Raw genomic sequence first — 14,597 nt, forward strand, 5'->3', positions numbered from 1 at the left:
CAGAGCCGGCGGTGGTGGCAGCCCCCAGCTCCGGAGGGGGCCAGGACCACTGCACCAGAGCAGCGACCCGTGCTCCTGGGTCCTCTCCCTCACTCTGGGGGGTGGGAAGGGGCTGACACAGACTGGGGGGGGCCAGGGGTGCTGGGTTCCCCTTGCCTGGGGAAGTGCTGCCCGTCGCTTCGCACGCAGGCCGTGAGTCAGGGCGTCCGACTCTATTCTTGGTCTGTCCCTGACTCAGCGTGTGGCCCTGGGCAGGACACGCCGAGCCCCACGCTCCCACCGTGGAGAAGGGGAAGCGGCGCAGGGACCCCCCCGGGGCAGCGACATCCCCAGCCGTGCCACCAGACCGGGCACCCGTGAACGGCTCCCACTGGCCCCAGGGCTCGGTGCCGCGGCCCCAGCGTTGCGCTTGCCGCCGGTACCACGGCTCAGCACGGTCTCCAGGGACCCGGCTAGGGGAAACGTCGCGGGCAAAGCCGTGGCACAACTCTGACCCGACATCTGCCTCCACTTGGAGGCTCCCACTGGGCCTTGGGGGACGGGACAGGGATCGGTGCCAATCGGCGTGTTGGCATCACACGGCTGCAGGACGGGTCGCAGCCCGGGCAGGCTGGAAAGGGGCAAAGGGCAGAGCCGGGGGCAGCGGCACATCCCTGCTCCTGGGCTGGTCCAGGGACACGGCTGGGGACACGACCCAGGAGGGGGACGGGGCAGTGGGGTCGGCACTGCTGAGCTGGGGCATCGGGAGGGTCCCGGACCTGCCATGGGGTCCAGCTGCCACACGCTGGGCGGGTGGGCTGCTCTCCCACCAACACGCCCCGTTTTGCCCCAAAACAGCGGTAAAGGGCAAGCTGCCGGCTGGGGCCGGGGGTGCCGGCAGGGCTGGGTGCGGGAAGGGCGAGCAGCCGAAAGCGTGTGGCCCCGGCAGGTCCCTGCCCATCCCTCCCCGCCTGGGGAGCATCTCAATCTCTTCCTGACCAGCGACCCCATGTCTCGGTGCCTCAGTTTCCCTCTTGCTCCTTCTCTGTTGAGACCAAAGGGTTTCCTGGCACAGAGCCCTGCTGCGCTGGCATAAGCCCCAGGAGACACTGATGGCACACGTGGGCACCCAAATTCTTCCCACATCAGCCCAGCAGCCTTTGCAGGAGCCGCAGTCCCTCTGCACAAGAACGACCGTTAATTCATGCACGAGCACCCAGTTAATCCCTGCACGAAGGCACCAGCAGTTCATGCATGAGCACGCTGCTCCCGCACGCATGAGTGCACGATCAGTCTGTGCACAAGCACATGATTAATTCACATGCGAGCGCGCGCTCAGCACATGCACGATTGTACACTTGGTTTGCAGATGAGCACCTAATTAAGCCATGCATGAACATGCAATTAGCTCACACATGACACCCAACTGTTCACACATGAGCACCCAGTTAACGTGATCCATGCCAGAGCGGGTACATCTACCTGTGAGACTGCGGCCCACAGGGCAAAGCCGGGGCAGACAGGACCCACCACGCAGCCAGCACCCACCTCCTGCCCCTGTCACCCACCGAAGGAGCCGAGATGGGTGAGCGTAGCCCCCGGCGAGAACGGGGCAGCCGAGATGCGGGAGAGCAGGGGGGGCTCAAGCCAAGCCTGGGGCTGGGTGGGGGAAGGTGTTTACTGAAGTGTTTGTTAAATTGTTTATGTTTTCTTCTTCCTCAATACCCAAATCAGTGATGAGAAGTTTGAGTTAATTGGCAATAAATTAAATTAAGCAAAAATTCCCAAGGCGAGAAGGCTTTGCTGGCAACACCTGGTGCCCTCGCGCCTCGGTGCCAGCCCCGGCCCCGCTCACCACGGCAGAGCCGGGCTGGGGACCCTCAAAGGGCCGTGCTGGCCGCTGCCAGGATGGCATCGGCACAGCCCAAGCCGCCACGAGAGACCAGCGCCTCTCCCGAGCCTCACGTGGGCCGGTCACTGCCCCGGCACAGCGGCCGGGTGCCCGTCATCGGTGTGGGCCCCTCGCACGGGGCAGTGTGGGTGGGAATTGCCCCGTCCGCCCCCGCAGCAGGGCACCAGCACCCAGGGCGCTTGCACTGAGCCCCCCCACCCCCTGCCACCTTCGGCCTTCGGCCTCGCAGCCCCGGGCAGCAGCAAGGGCTCTTCCTCCAGTACGAGGCGCCCAGACGCCGTGGGGATGGGCACGGCTGCCCACGTACCGCACCCGGTGGGGACGTTCCCCGCAGCCGCTTCCAGGAAGGGCTGTAAAGGAGGAGATGGAGATCTCGGGTTCACACCAGCTCAGCACTTTCGCAGCCCTCACCAGCCCCGTCACACCCGGCTCATCACATGCCTGCTCACACACACATACACGCGCGCGCGCACACCCGCGCCCGCTGCGGGCCCCGGGCCAAACCCACAACACACGGCGAAGAAAAGAGCAAAAAGAAAGGGGGGGGGGGGAAATATCCAGTAAGTGAATGACCCTTTTTCCAGCCTCACCACAAAACATTCCTGGCATTCTGGGCTGCGCCGGCAAGGGCGCGCGTGTGTGCACGGGGCCCTGGGTCACACTTGGGACTCGCCCGCAGTGACGGCGCAGTCCCGCTGAGGATTGGGGCGATGGATCCCACGCTGGGGTGCACCATCGCTGCAGCGCCTGCAGCCCCCACCCAATGCTGGCCGACATGCTGGCTCTGCCCCAGCTGCAGCGGGGCAGGGAGGAAGCGCCTTTGGGGTGAGAACAGACAAAACTCGGAGCAGAGATGGGACCTGCAGGTCAGGGGCTTGGGCTGCATCTTGAGAGGTGCAAGACTGGGACCAGCCGGAGCCAGACAGCGGGCAGCCCTGCGGGGACAGCCTGATCACCCCCCCAGCTCGTTCCCAGCCCGGCAGGGCACACGGCCGAGCCGCAGGGTGCCCGGGCAGGCCGGCCACGGCGTGGGTCAGGGTGGTTGCATACAGTTGGGTTTTACAGCCCGCCGGCCAAGGGAGAGGCCGCGCGGCCCCATCCCAGGTGAGCCCAGACCCGGGAAATCCCCAGCAGCTGGAGCCAGGCACCCGCCGCACCGGCCACCGCGGCTCTTGCAAAGGCACCTTCATCCCGGGGTGAAAAGCAGGTGTTTGGGGATCCCCAACCCCGACAGCACCCAGTCACCCCAACCCTGCATCCGTGGACCCCTGGGACCGTCCTGCTGGCTGCAGGGCAGGGTGCAGTGCCCGACGGGGACCAGCCGTGCTTTCCCCTCCCGGCAGGAGCCAGGATGCCCGGCGGCCGGCCCAGGAAAGATCTCCGTTGTGCTCGGAAACTTGCTGACTTGTGAAAAACGGGTTTTGGAAATAAAACCTCACCCGAGGTGCCGGGGACAGCGGGCTGGCGGCAGGGCCATGCCGAGCGCAGGCGGCTGGCGGGCGCGAGCAGCAGTCGTGCTGTTGCTCTCTAACACTTTATTAATCACAGCCTGGATCAGCCATTCCATGATTTTGCCGGGATCGATGCTGGGCTGGCGCCCCATAATTAACTGACTCAGCCTGTTTACCCTTCACAGCCCCTGGCCGAGCGCTGCTTTTTCCCCTGTCCTGGAAGTCCCCGGTGCTGTGGCTGGAAGCCTGTGCGCGGTGCTCCATGCGGTGCTCTGCCCCAGCTCCCACGCAGTTTCTCGGCCGCTGCTGCTTTGGGGCCAACCAGCTCCGGTGGCCGCTGCTCGCCGCCCTCGGTCCCCCTCGTCCCCACCTGCCCGGCACCAACCCTGCTGCCCCTTTCCCAGGTACATGCCCTCAAATGCACCAACCCCTGCTGCCTGCCGATGCCGAGCCAAGCCCCGGCTCTGTCCTGGCGCCCTCCTGGATCGGGGTTACCAGCAGCCTCTGCAGGGGCCAGCCCCGAGCATCGCCCCTGCAGAGCCCCTCGGGACCCCCGAGCCACAGGATCGGCTCCTGCACAAGCAGAGACGCGGCCCCACCGGCTCAACCCCAGTCCCGCAGGGTCGCCACTACACGGCAGCAGCCTGGGGTCCCCCCGTGCCCGTCCTGGGCGCCAGCTCAGCACCGCTGGTGGGTGTCACGGAGCCTCTCAAGGCTTTTCCTCGGGGCTGGGCTCCCTGCGTATACCGGGGGCGGATTCGCTGCTTCTCTCTCACACCCCCACCGCTCCCCAAATGGCACCAGCTGAGCCTTGCACCTCTGGAGCGCTGCTGCCCAGACTCCTGAAACGTCCCCCAAAATAACTCCACGGTGCCGTGCATCTCTCTCCGAACCAGAAGCAGCTCCAGCTCAGGCTGCAGCCCCCCACCCACAGCTCCCACCCGCAGCCTCCGGTGCAGCCCACCGCAACGCTGCCAGCGGCGCGGGGAGCAGCTGGGGACAGGGGTGCCCCTCGCACGTGTGCGTGTGCGGCGCCATGTGCAGCTGCAGCTCCATGGCCGCTCCCAAAGCCGCTGCCACCCTGGGGGGCTCGGCGGCCGGGGTGCACCGGCGGCTCCCCTGGTGCTGCCAGGGCGCGGAGGAAGCGCAGCTTCACACGGACTCGCCTGTTTGTTTGTTTAACAGATGAGTCATTCCCAGATCGCTGCGCGTCCCCGCGCCTCCCCACCTGCCTGCCGCTGACTCACCCCAGCTCCGCGGGCCCTCGCCGGCTTCGGCCCCGGTGGCCGCTCACCGTGACCCCCCCGCTGCCACCTGCCAGACCCCGTCCCCGCAGAGGGGACCACAGCCCCACGGGACACGTGGGGTCTGCTCGGGAGGGCGAACGCCGCAGCGCTCAGTAGCGCCTGGGGCAGGAGCTGGCGAGGGGCAGAGTTAAGGGGATTTGGCCAAACCCAGCGGCAGCAGCCGTGTCGGGGCACGGGCAGCGATGCGCGGCAGGAGGCTGCGGGCAGCGTGGGCCGGGGCAACCTGCGGGGCACAGGGCCAGGGCGAGCTCAGCAGAGCCGGGCGCTGGAGGGAAGGGCCGGGGTGGCTGCCCCAGTCATTGCGAAAGTGATTCTGGTGAGCGGCGCCTGGGAACGGGGCGAGTGGGGAGGGGGCAGCGGCTCCACCTCGCTCTGACTCACAGAGGCTGCCCGTGCCACGGCACAGCACCTTGGGCACTGCATGGCACCACTGGCACAGCGCCCCGGGCACGGCACGGCACCGCTGACCGCCAACTCAGCACCCTGGGCACCGCATGGCACCACTCACCGCTCCCCTCCACAGCCACCAGCTCCTGCTCCCTGACCAGGGCCCCGGTGCTGCCTGCGGGACACCGTGGCATCCCGGACCCCTGGCAGCCGCAGGGCCGGCAGCCGGAGCAGCTGCAGAGCCCGGTGCCAGCGGTGGCTCAGCGCCAGGGGCAGGTGGAGCCGCTGCCGCACCCCAGACCCACGGCAAACCCACGGCAGGTGGAGTGGCCCCAGCCCTGCCACATTTGGTGTCGGTGCTATACCAGGGCTTACAGCCCCCCCAGGGGCACCGGCGTGTTGGACCAGGGAAGGAGCGGGTCAACTGCAGGCAAAACCCCCACCGTGGGGCTGGGCCAGGATGGGGAGCAACTGCCAGCCGGCAGCACCGAGGGGGTGGCAGGAGCCCGGGCATCAGGGTGGGCAATGCCCAGCACCAGGCACGCTCCCGCGACCAGCCCACGGCACGCACCCAGAGGTAACGGCTCCGCAGGTGCCCCCCGCACAGAGGGGAGCCGTCCCGGGCGGGAGCTCAGGACAGCGCCTGGCACCGCTGCCCGGGGACGGCACTTCGGGTTCAGCCAGGGCTGCGCACAGCTGGCACCGCCCGAAACACCCCCGGGAAACGTGCTCGAGCCTGAACCCAGTGCCCAGCTTGGGCGGGAGTCAGGGCGTGCGCGTCGCCACCCCGAGCGCCCGGGGCTGCCTCCTCCCGCGCACCTGAAGGTCCCCCGCGGCCACGCAGGGACCCCGCGTTCCCCCGCAGGGGCACGTCGCCCCCGGCCCCGCTCCCAGCAGTCCGACGGGGAGCCCCGGTACCCGGCACTCGGCCGCGTCGCGCCGTGCCGGCCGCGGCTCGGGTCCCGCAGGCTCCACGTGGCCGCGATGGCCGGCCGGCCGGGGGGTGGGGAGAGGCAGGAATCCAGGACTGAGTCACCGCTTCCTCTGCGAGCCCGTGAGTCATTCCCCGGCAGCGCCGAGGCGCAGGGGCCCGGCGTGCAGAGGCCGCCGGGGAGGTGAAGTGCGCACGGCTGCATGTGAGGGCAACCCCCGACATGTGCGTGCGCGTGGCCCAGCACACCCCCCCCGCCCCGGCCCGCGCGTGCACGCACACGCTGACGTCGGTGAGCGACCGCGGGCAGGCGGCGGGGGCACACACGTGGCCTCGTGTGCAGACGTGCTCGGGAGCACAAGCAAGCACCAACACATGCGTGTGCACGCACACACGCGTGCTCTCGCCTGCCCGCGTCCTCAACGTGCGCAAACCCAAACGGCAGGAGAACCCCTCCGTGCAAGACGCACACGAGTGCAGCTGCGCAAGCATGCACGCCCAGCCCCACGCCATCCCGGTGGCACTTACCCATCACATTTGGACCTCGGACCCTGGGCCGGAGCAGCAGCTTCTCCTGCACCCCACGGCCATGGCTCCTTGCTCGATGCCCTGGGAAGGTAGAAGAGGCAGTCGGGAAGCTTTGTCCAGCTACAGCTCACCCCGTGGCCGTGCTGCAGCCCTGAGCTTTCTGCCACCACGCATGGGCCCCTGCACGACCGGTGCCCACGGTGCCTCAGTGAACGTCTGTCCCGCCCGCGTGGCTGGTCCTGGGTTGCACGGACGGCTGCAGCAGAGCTGGAGACACGGGGTCTGCACAAAACCCCCTGCACACGCAGCCGTGGGTGCGCACGCGTGCACGTGCATAGGCAGGACCTGCACCCACCCTTAGGTATGGGACCGGGGCACCCCCCTCTGCCGCCTGCGGGGCGGGTGTAGGCGGTTCACACCTCTGGCACCCCCCCAGTCGCCGCCCTCCCCGCTGGCACTCGCTGCATCCCCAGCCTAAGGCAGATGCCCACACGGCCACGTACCCACAGGGGTTTCCTGGGGGGGGCTCCCCGGGCTCCCCACCATGCTGGGGGGGTTCTGCGCTCTCCTCTGCAGAGCTGGAGCTCGGCACCACAACCACAGAGCCGGGGGGGGGGGGGGGGGGTTAAGGCTGAACCAAGCCCAGCCCATGGTTGAAACCGCCGGTGCTTGGCGAGCGCAGGGCAGGGCTTCTGCCGCAGCCCTGCGTGGGGGCCTCCCCCGCCGACGTGGCAGCCACCCCGGGTGGGGGTCAGGACGGCTCGAGCTGCCCAGGCATCGGGGGCGGGGGGGACGACACAACACGACACGACACAGCGCCGGCAGGAGCCTCAGGGTGTGCCCCGCAGCCGTGCAAACGAGAGGACCCCCCGGCACAGCACAGCGCCCCCCGGGGGCGGCCCTGCCGCCAGGAAAACGCCCCCCCCCCCTCGCCTCCACTCCCCGCAGGCACCTGGGTACCCCCGCCCCGGGCCCCTGCAGCCGGGCACACCGGGTGGTCCCCACCCCCCGCAGCTGTGCGCACGGCAGGGGAGGGGAGGGGGGCACTGGGAGCCCCCCCGGGCTTCTCCCCACCCCCCCCGGCTGCCGCTCAGCACCGGGGGGGTCCCCCCGGCCCGGCCCGGCCCCCCCCGCGGTGCTCGGCGCTGCAGGAGCACCGTGTGTGCGGAGGCGAGGGGGGGGGGGGGGGACGCGCTGCCGGGGCCGCGGGAGCCGGGGCGGTTGCCACGGTAACGGGCCTCCCTCGCGCCGCCGTGAATGAATGGGCCGGGAGCGCGCGGCGCGATCTATGAATGAATGAGAGCGCGGTGCCGAGCGCGGCCGTGGCGGCGCGGAAAGCCCGGAACGGAGTACGGAGCGCGGAGCGGAACCGAGCCCGGAGCGAGGTCTGCAGCCCAGCTCCTCCTCGACGCCGCACGGAGCGTCCCACGCACCGCCCGGCCGGGCCCGGTGCCCCTGCGCATCCTGAGCCCCCCCCCCAGCCCCCCGTGCTGCACCCCGCCCGCAGCGGCACCGGGCACCCGCGGCTGGGGAGAGCAGTGGGTGCCCGGTGCCATCCCGCTCCGCCGCTGCCGTGGATCCGGGCCGGGCTTTTCCGCCGGAGCGGGGCAGGGGTCCGGCTCGCCGGCGGGGGGGAAGACCCGGCCTGGATCCCGCGGGCGGAGGGGAATCGCCGGTGCGAGGCCGGGGCAGGAGCCGAGCTGCGCCCTCCGGCCCGGCCCGGTCGCACGGCGGCCCCCTCCCCAGCTCCGGGGCAGCCCCGGCCCCGCGGCAGCGTCCCGGTGTGGGCCCTGCTCCGGCCGTGCTCCGTGTGGGGCCGTCACGCCGCTCCGGCCGGGCACCGGTCAGGGCCTGTGACCCCCCCCCCCCCAGGGCACGGGCCGGCGGGGAGCACCCCAATGCCCAGACCTCGGCACCCCTGGACAGCCTCCCGGGACCCCTTTACACCCGAGCCGGGCACACACAAAGGGGCCAGAGCCCCCCCCGCCCCGGCCCTGAGAGCCACCCAGTCCCGCCTGCAGCGCAGCAGCCCCAGTGCTGGCTGCCTGGGGGGGCTCCAAAGCTGGAGCTCCCCCCTTACGCACCCCTGGCCTGGGCACCCCCAGGGCTGACCCTCTTCATGGGTAGGGGCTGCTGCCGGGGCTCCCCATCCCCGGGCTGCCCTCCCGCACGGCGGGCTGTGGGGTACACCGGCCAGAGCCGGGGGGGGGGGGGGGGGGGGGGGTGGGTGTTCCCCGGCTGAGCCCTGGCCCCTGCGGGCCCCCTCCCTGCCAGGCCCAGGGCCAAGGCGCCCTGGCCTGCCCAGACCCCCCCCCCATCCTCCTCCCCCCCCTCCGCCCCTGTAACGCGGTTCCCAGAAGGCAGGATGGAGGCAGGGTGGCACCGCCTTATCTTCCCAGCAGGGTCTGGGTCAGCCCTGGTTGTCATCGTCCCCAGAACGGCCCGTTCCCAGCACAGGCCGGTGGAGGAAACCGCATTGCAACAGGCGGGCTGGCTCCCGCGCCGGGGAGGGGGCATTCCTGGGCTGCCTGGGGGCTGAGTCACCCCCGGCCACCGTGGCCACGCACACACGCAGAGACAGGCCACAGCCACACACGCAGAGCGGCAAAACACGCAGGGGCGCACGCAATGTGGCCACGCGTGTGGGTACGTGCACATGCAGCGACATGCGTGTGCAGATCCATGCAGCGCGGTCATGGCCCTGCACACGGGAACACGCGCAGCGACGCATGCGGGGACTCATAGACACACACAGAGCACGGCTGTGGCCGTGTATGTGGGGACACTCGCATGCAGCAGCGCACATGCCGAGACACAGCACAGCCGTGCACATGTGGACACATATGTGGGCACATGCAGCCCTGACCATGCAGGGACACAAGCGTGCACACACGCACGTACATGCACGCACACGTGCACATGGGGGGGGATGCAGGCACACGCCACCCAGCAAATGCCATCGTGCAGCGCGGCCGAGGGCTGAGCATCCTCCAGCCGTGACCAGCCCACGCGGTAGGGACCCCAAGCAGGCTGCGTGTCCCCAGCTCCCGGGTGCTCCTGGAGGACAGGGGGTTGGGGGGGGGGAGGCTACCGCGGTCCCCGGGGAGCCGGCTGCGGGGGCGTGCGGCCAAGCGTCGCTTGCTCGCCGGGGCTGCGTCACCCGCGCGCTGACGCATCGCTACCTGTGGGTCCTGCCGCTATATATAGCCCCGCGCACGCCCCATCTGCTCGCTCAGCGCGGCGGCTGGTGGCGGCGGGGGGGGGACACACACGCACCCAGCTACGTGCCCCCCGCGCCACCGGGGCCCAGGGGCCAGGTGGCCCCACGCCAGCCCCGAAAATCTCAGCGGTGGCCGGAGGGAGTGCGGCGGTGGTGGCACCGTGCCACCTGGCAGGGCCCCGGCTGGCAGGGCCAGCACGGACGTCACGAGGGCTCCTCGAGGTCCTTGTAAACACAGTGACGCACCGGTGCTGCCCTCCGGCCCCTGTGTCCCTGCCACGCCGCCCGGGGCCATGGTGTGCCGGTCTCGCAGCCCACCACCACCTGCCCGGTGCCCAGCCGGGACCCCACAGCGTGGGCTGCAGGGTCGGGGTGATGCAGGGAGACACCCCTCACCCACGCTGGTGTCACCGGGGGCATTTAAGCACTGTCCCCTGTGGAACCCTACTGGAGGGGCTGAGCCCGTGCCCCCTCCCAAAACACATCCAGCTGGGAGATGCTTTGGGGGGCGGGTGTGCCCGCGGTGGGGGGAGATTTGGGGTCTTTGCTGCTGGCAAAGGCAGCTGGCAAGGGCAGGCAGCCAGAATGGGACTCCCAGTGCGACCAGTGCCGGTTCCCAGCGCGGCGCCGTGAGGACGGCAGCAGTGGGACGGGCTCCTGCCGCTGCTCCGTCCCCGCTCCGACCCCAGCCCAGCCCCATGGGGGTCCCCGGGGAGCAGGCTGGGCGGCGTGCCCCTGGCTCCGCAGCCCCCGTGATATCACCGCCCAGGCACGCCGGGCTGCGGCCGTGGGCCAGGCTGGGGGGGCCGGGGAGGCCCCGCAGCTGCGGGGGCCGGGCAGCGCACGGGGGGGACCCTCTGCACCCCGACCGGGCTGGGAGAGAGATGGAGGACGTGGGGTGGGGGGGCTGGTGTGCGCACACCCCACGAGGCGCAACACCCGCGTGTGCACGGCCGCGTTCACACGCGCGTGCGCATGCGCCGCTTGCACGCAGGCTGCACGTGTGCACCCTCACAGCCCGGACCAGGGGTGCCGCAGCCCCTCGCTGCAGATGGGGCGCTCAGCCCGCGCCCCGGAGAGACCCCCCGGCCCCCGCCACGTGCTGGCACCGCAGCCTGGGCACGCCGGGGCACGGGGGCTGCCCGCCCGCAGCCAAGCTGCAACCGCACACGCACGCGCGCGTGCTGGCTGCCCGCTCTGCGTGCACACGCGTGTGCAAGGGCCCGAGGACGCGCGTGGGGCGGAGGGCGGCTTCGGGCAGCGCTGTGGGGCCAGAGGGAGCGGTGTGGGGCTGGGACGGCCGAGGCCGCGGCCGGCCAGGGGGTGGGGTGAGACATTCCTTGCGGCTCTTGTTATTTTATCTGGTTCAAAGTCAGTTCCTGGAATGTTTTTAATTCCAGGATCCGTCCCTGCGCCGGCAGCTCCCGCCCCGGTCGTCCCCCACTCGCCGCCTCCGCGCCTGCCTGCAGCCCAGCCCCACGGCAGCACCGAGGCTCGGCACTGGGGGGGACACTCAACCCTTGGGGGGGGGCCTCTGCACCCTGCGGCGATGCCCAGGGTGCACCCATGGGTCCCCCAGACCTGGCAGATGCCCCCAAAGCCTGGTGGCGGGGAGGCCGTCTGCAGCCCCTGCACGGGGGCTGGGGCTCACCCCCGCACCGGGACCCCGCTGCAGGCAGACGCCGTGTTCCCGACTCCTGCCAGGGACACGCTGGCAGCTCATCGCCCACCCGGCGTCTGGCATAGCCGCGCCAGCGCCGTCTCTCACCAGCAGCCAGCGTCGGGCGCAGCCGCCGGGTGCCCCTGGCGAGGGGCGGGTGGCACCGGGGTTCTGCGGGGCTGGGGCTTCATCCCGAGCAGCGACCAACCCCACACATCAGCGGGGAAGAAGCATGGCGAGCGGGAGGCCACCATGGGGGTCCCAGTGGCGTGGGGGCACGGGGCTGGGCGCGCCGAGCAGCGGGGCACACGCTGCCACGCTCGGCGGTGGGGTGCATGCGTGCACACGGGCGTGCACGCGTGCGTGTTTGCGGGCAGGGGGTTGCATGCACGCGTGCACGAGCTGCGGCGAGGCCAGGCTGCGCTTGCAGGGGTGCGGTGGGCGGGTGTGCAAGGAGCTGATGTGCAGCCCCCATGCGTGCCTGGGCCGGGCGTGTGCCCCGTGCAGCGGCAGCCGGGTCCGCGGCTGTGGCCGGCGCTGTGGGTGTGCGCCGGGGCTCACGGGTGTGCCGGGAGGGCCGTGGGAGCCGCCAGGCGCTCGCCCGCCGTGGGTGTTTCCTGGCGCACCCTCCGCTGCGGGGGCTGGGCTGGAGAGATGGGGGGGGTGGGGGGGGCACCCGCGCCAACCCGCCCGCACCCGCCGGCCATGTTTGGGGGGGGAGGGGGCCCCTGGGGGTCCCCAGCCCTATCCTGCCAGCACCCGCAGCCACCACAGCTCAGGTCAGCCCGTCACAGCAGGTCTGCACCGCTGAAGGCAAATATTTGCCGATGGATGGCCCGTGGCCGAGGCCCCGCCGGCGTGTTTGCCGGGTGTTTGCCGTGCTCGACGGGCCATGGGCTGCACCCTGGGGCCGACCCCGGGGCACGGGGTGGGGGGAGAGCACCCTGTCCCGTGCCAGGAGCTGCACGTCCGAGGCCGGGGCACGGTCACTTCCCCTGGGAGCTGAAACACGGCGGGGGGGTGCCAGGAGCGCGCGCTCGCTCACGTGCGTGCACATCTCTGCGTGCACAACCACAACCCACCGTGCACCCCCCAACCCCAGGACCCCCCATGCACGCAGCCCCATGCACACCCCTCCACGAACGCCCGCCCGGGCGCAGCTCCCGCCCTGCGCAAGCGCGCACCCGCCTGCACGGACGCCTGCCTGCAGGGTGACACCCATGCTGCCCCCCCCCCAGCGGGCACCACACCAAAGGCGCGACGCCGGCGCTGGCGGATTGCTCCATACTGGGAGGACTGGGATGAGCGCAGCCTCGCCGGCGTGGGCCTGGGCCCGCAGCAGCGCCGGGGCAGGGCGGGGGGCCGGGGCGCTGGCCGGGCTGGGGGCAATGAGGAGGAGGAGGCAGGTCGGGGTGCGGATGAAGCGCCCGGACGCCTGGGCTGGGCGGCGAGTGCGGCTCTGCCGGGCCTCGCCCCGCCGCCGGCGACCCCCCCACTTTATCACCAGCATCTGCCGGCCCCGGGCGCGGTGATGTCACCCCGGTGGCGCGGCACGATGCGGCACCCCGTGTCCCAGCTTGCCTCCCGCCATGCCGCAGACACCTCCTGCGGGTGCCCGCGCCGGGGTGCGCTGTGCCGAGCCTGCCTGTGCCACGCCACGCCGTGCCGTACTGTCCCGTCCAATGCTGTGCCATGCTGTGCCGTGCCGTGCTACGCCAGGCTGTGCTGTGCCGTGCAACGCCGTGCCGTGCTTTGGGGCCAGGCCGGTTCCATGCACGGCTTGCACCCCAGGCCACCGACCCTGCAGCAGCCACCATCCCCACTGCCCCCCCAGTTTCCCGGCGGCCCCCCCAAACCCTGAGCTGAGGCCACGGGACGGGAGCAGAAGTCAGGACTCCCAGGCTGGGCTGGGGGCGGGGGGGGGGGGGTCAGGGTCTCCCGGGACCCTCCCGCAGTATAGCTGTTCACGAGCGTGTCCCTCTGCACACACGCGTGTGCACACGAGCAGCTGGGCATGCGCGTGCCCACGTGCAAACAGGTGGGTGTGAGCGTGCCCACGTGTGCGTGTGTGTCCCACGCGTGCCAGGCCAGGCAGCGATTGCCTTAAAAGGCCTCTGCCGTTCGCTCCCGGCGCGGTGAGCGGCTCCTCTTCCCGTTGCCAAATTTGGCTCGAGCGGTGCGGGCCGGGGGTGTCGCGGGGGGGGGGGGCGGCCCGGGGCTCGCTCTACCCGAAATGACGTCAAGGCAGGGCACCGGCAGCGGGACGCCCGGTGCGGCACATGTCACCGCAGGAACCTGAGCCACTTCCTCTCCCGGCCCCGGCTTCCTCCGGCGCTGAGCTGTCCCAGGGGGGGCTTGGGGTCCAGCGAGGCCCCCCCAGCCCCGTGCTGGGTCCCCCAGGGTGTTCCTCCCATGGGAAGAGCCACCGGCCCCAGCTGGGTAATCCTGTCCTGTCCGTAAGGTGCTGGATCCCCCCGGGGGGCTCTGGATCATCTCCCCTCCCTGGCAAGTCCCTGGGGTGCGGGGACAGGGCTGGACAGGGGCACAGCAGAGGGGACGCAGGACTCCTGCCCCCTCCCCAAGTAACAGCCCCACAGCTCAGCCCCCCGTTCCCCTGGGGCCAGGCTTCACCCACCCCCCCCGACTGTGCCAGGGAGTTGGGGGTGCCGGTGCCCACCGCGGCTACCACGTCCCTGTATCGGGCACAGGAGCGCAGCGCGGGGGGTGCTCCAGCCCACCGCGTCCCCCAGCCGTGGCACCACGTGGCCACCGATACCCCAAGCCCCGCCGGCCCCCACGGCTTTCCTCCCTGGAACCCCGGGGGCCTCTCCCCCTCAGGAGCCGACGGGGCCGGGGGAAGCGGGCCCCCGCGGGTGGGATGGTGACGTGTGTCCCCAGGGCCATCCCCACCCCGTCACCTTCCTTGGGGCGGGGGAAAGCCGCGGGGAAAAACAAACCTACAGCTGCAGGTGGGGAAACTGAGGCACGGCCGTGCCGGGTCCCGGGAACTGAACCGGGGCGTCGGGGCGGCAGCGGGTTCGTGGCCGCCAACTCCTCCGCCCCGGCCCGCGGCCGCCCCGCCGTGACGCAGGAAAGCTGGCGAGGCTGGCGCGGAAAGGGAGGGTGCCGGCACGGCTGGTGGAACCGGCCCGGCTCCTCAGGGCAGCGGCAGAGCATGTCGGTGCGGCCGGTGGGATGGGACCGGGTTCACCCGGTCGGGTG

At 71.3% G+C, this 14,597-nt stretch overlaps 1 protein-coding gene across 1 annotated transcript in view; it reads right to left on the bottom strand.

Moving 5' to 3' along the window:
• STK11 (serine/threonine kinase 11) overlaps nucleotides 1-14,597 on the bottom strand; it is a 116,808-nt gene that overhangs the window by 11,645 nt on the left and 90,566 nt on the right. The gene's annotated exons all lie outside the window — the stretch shown is intronic.

Source organism: Accipiter gentilis, chromosome 8 (assembly GCF_929443795.1).
Source record: "Accipiter gentilis chromosome 8, bAccGen1.1, whole genome shotgun sequence".
Classification (NCBI taxonomy): domain Eukaryota; kingdom Metazoa; phylum Chordata; class Aves; order Accipitriformes; family Accipitridae; genus Astur; species Astur gentilis.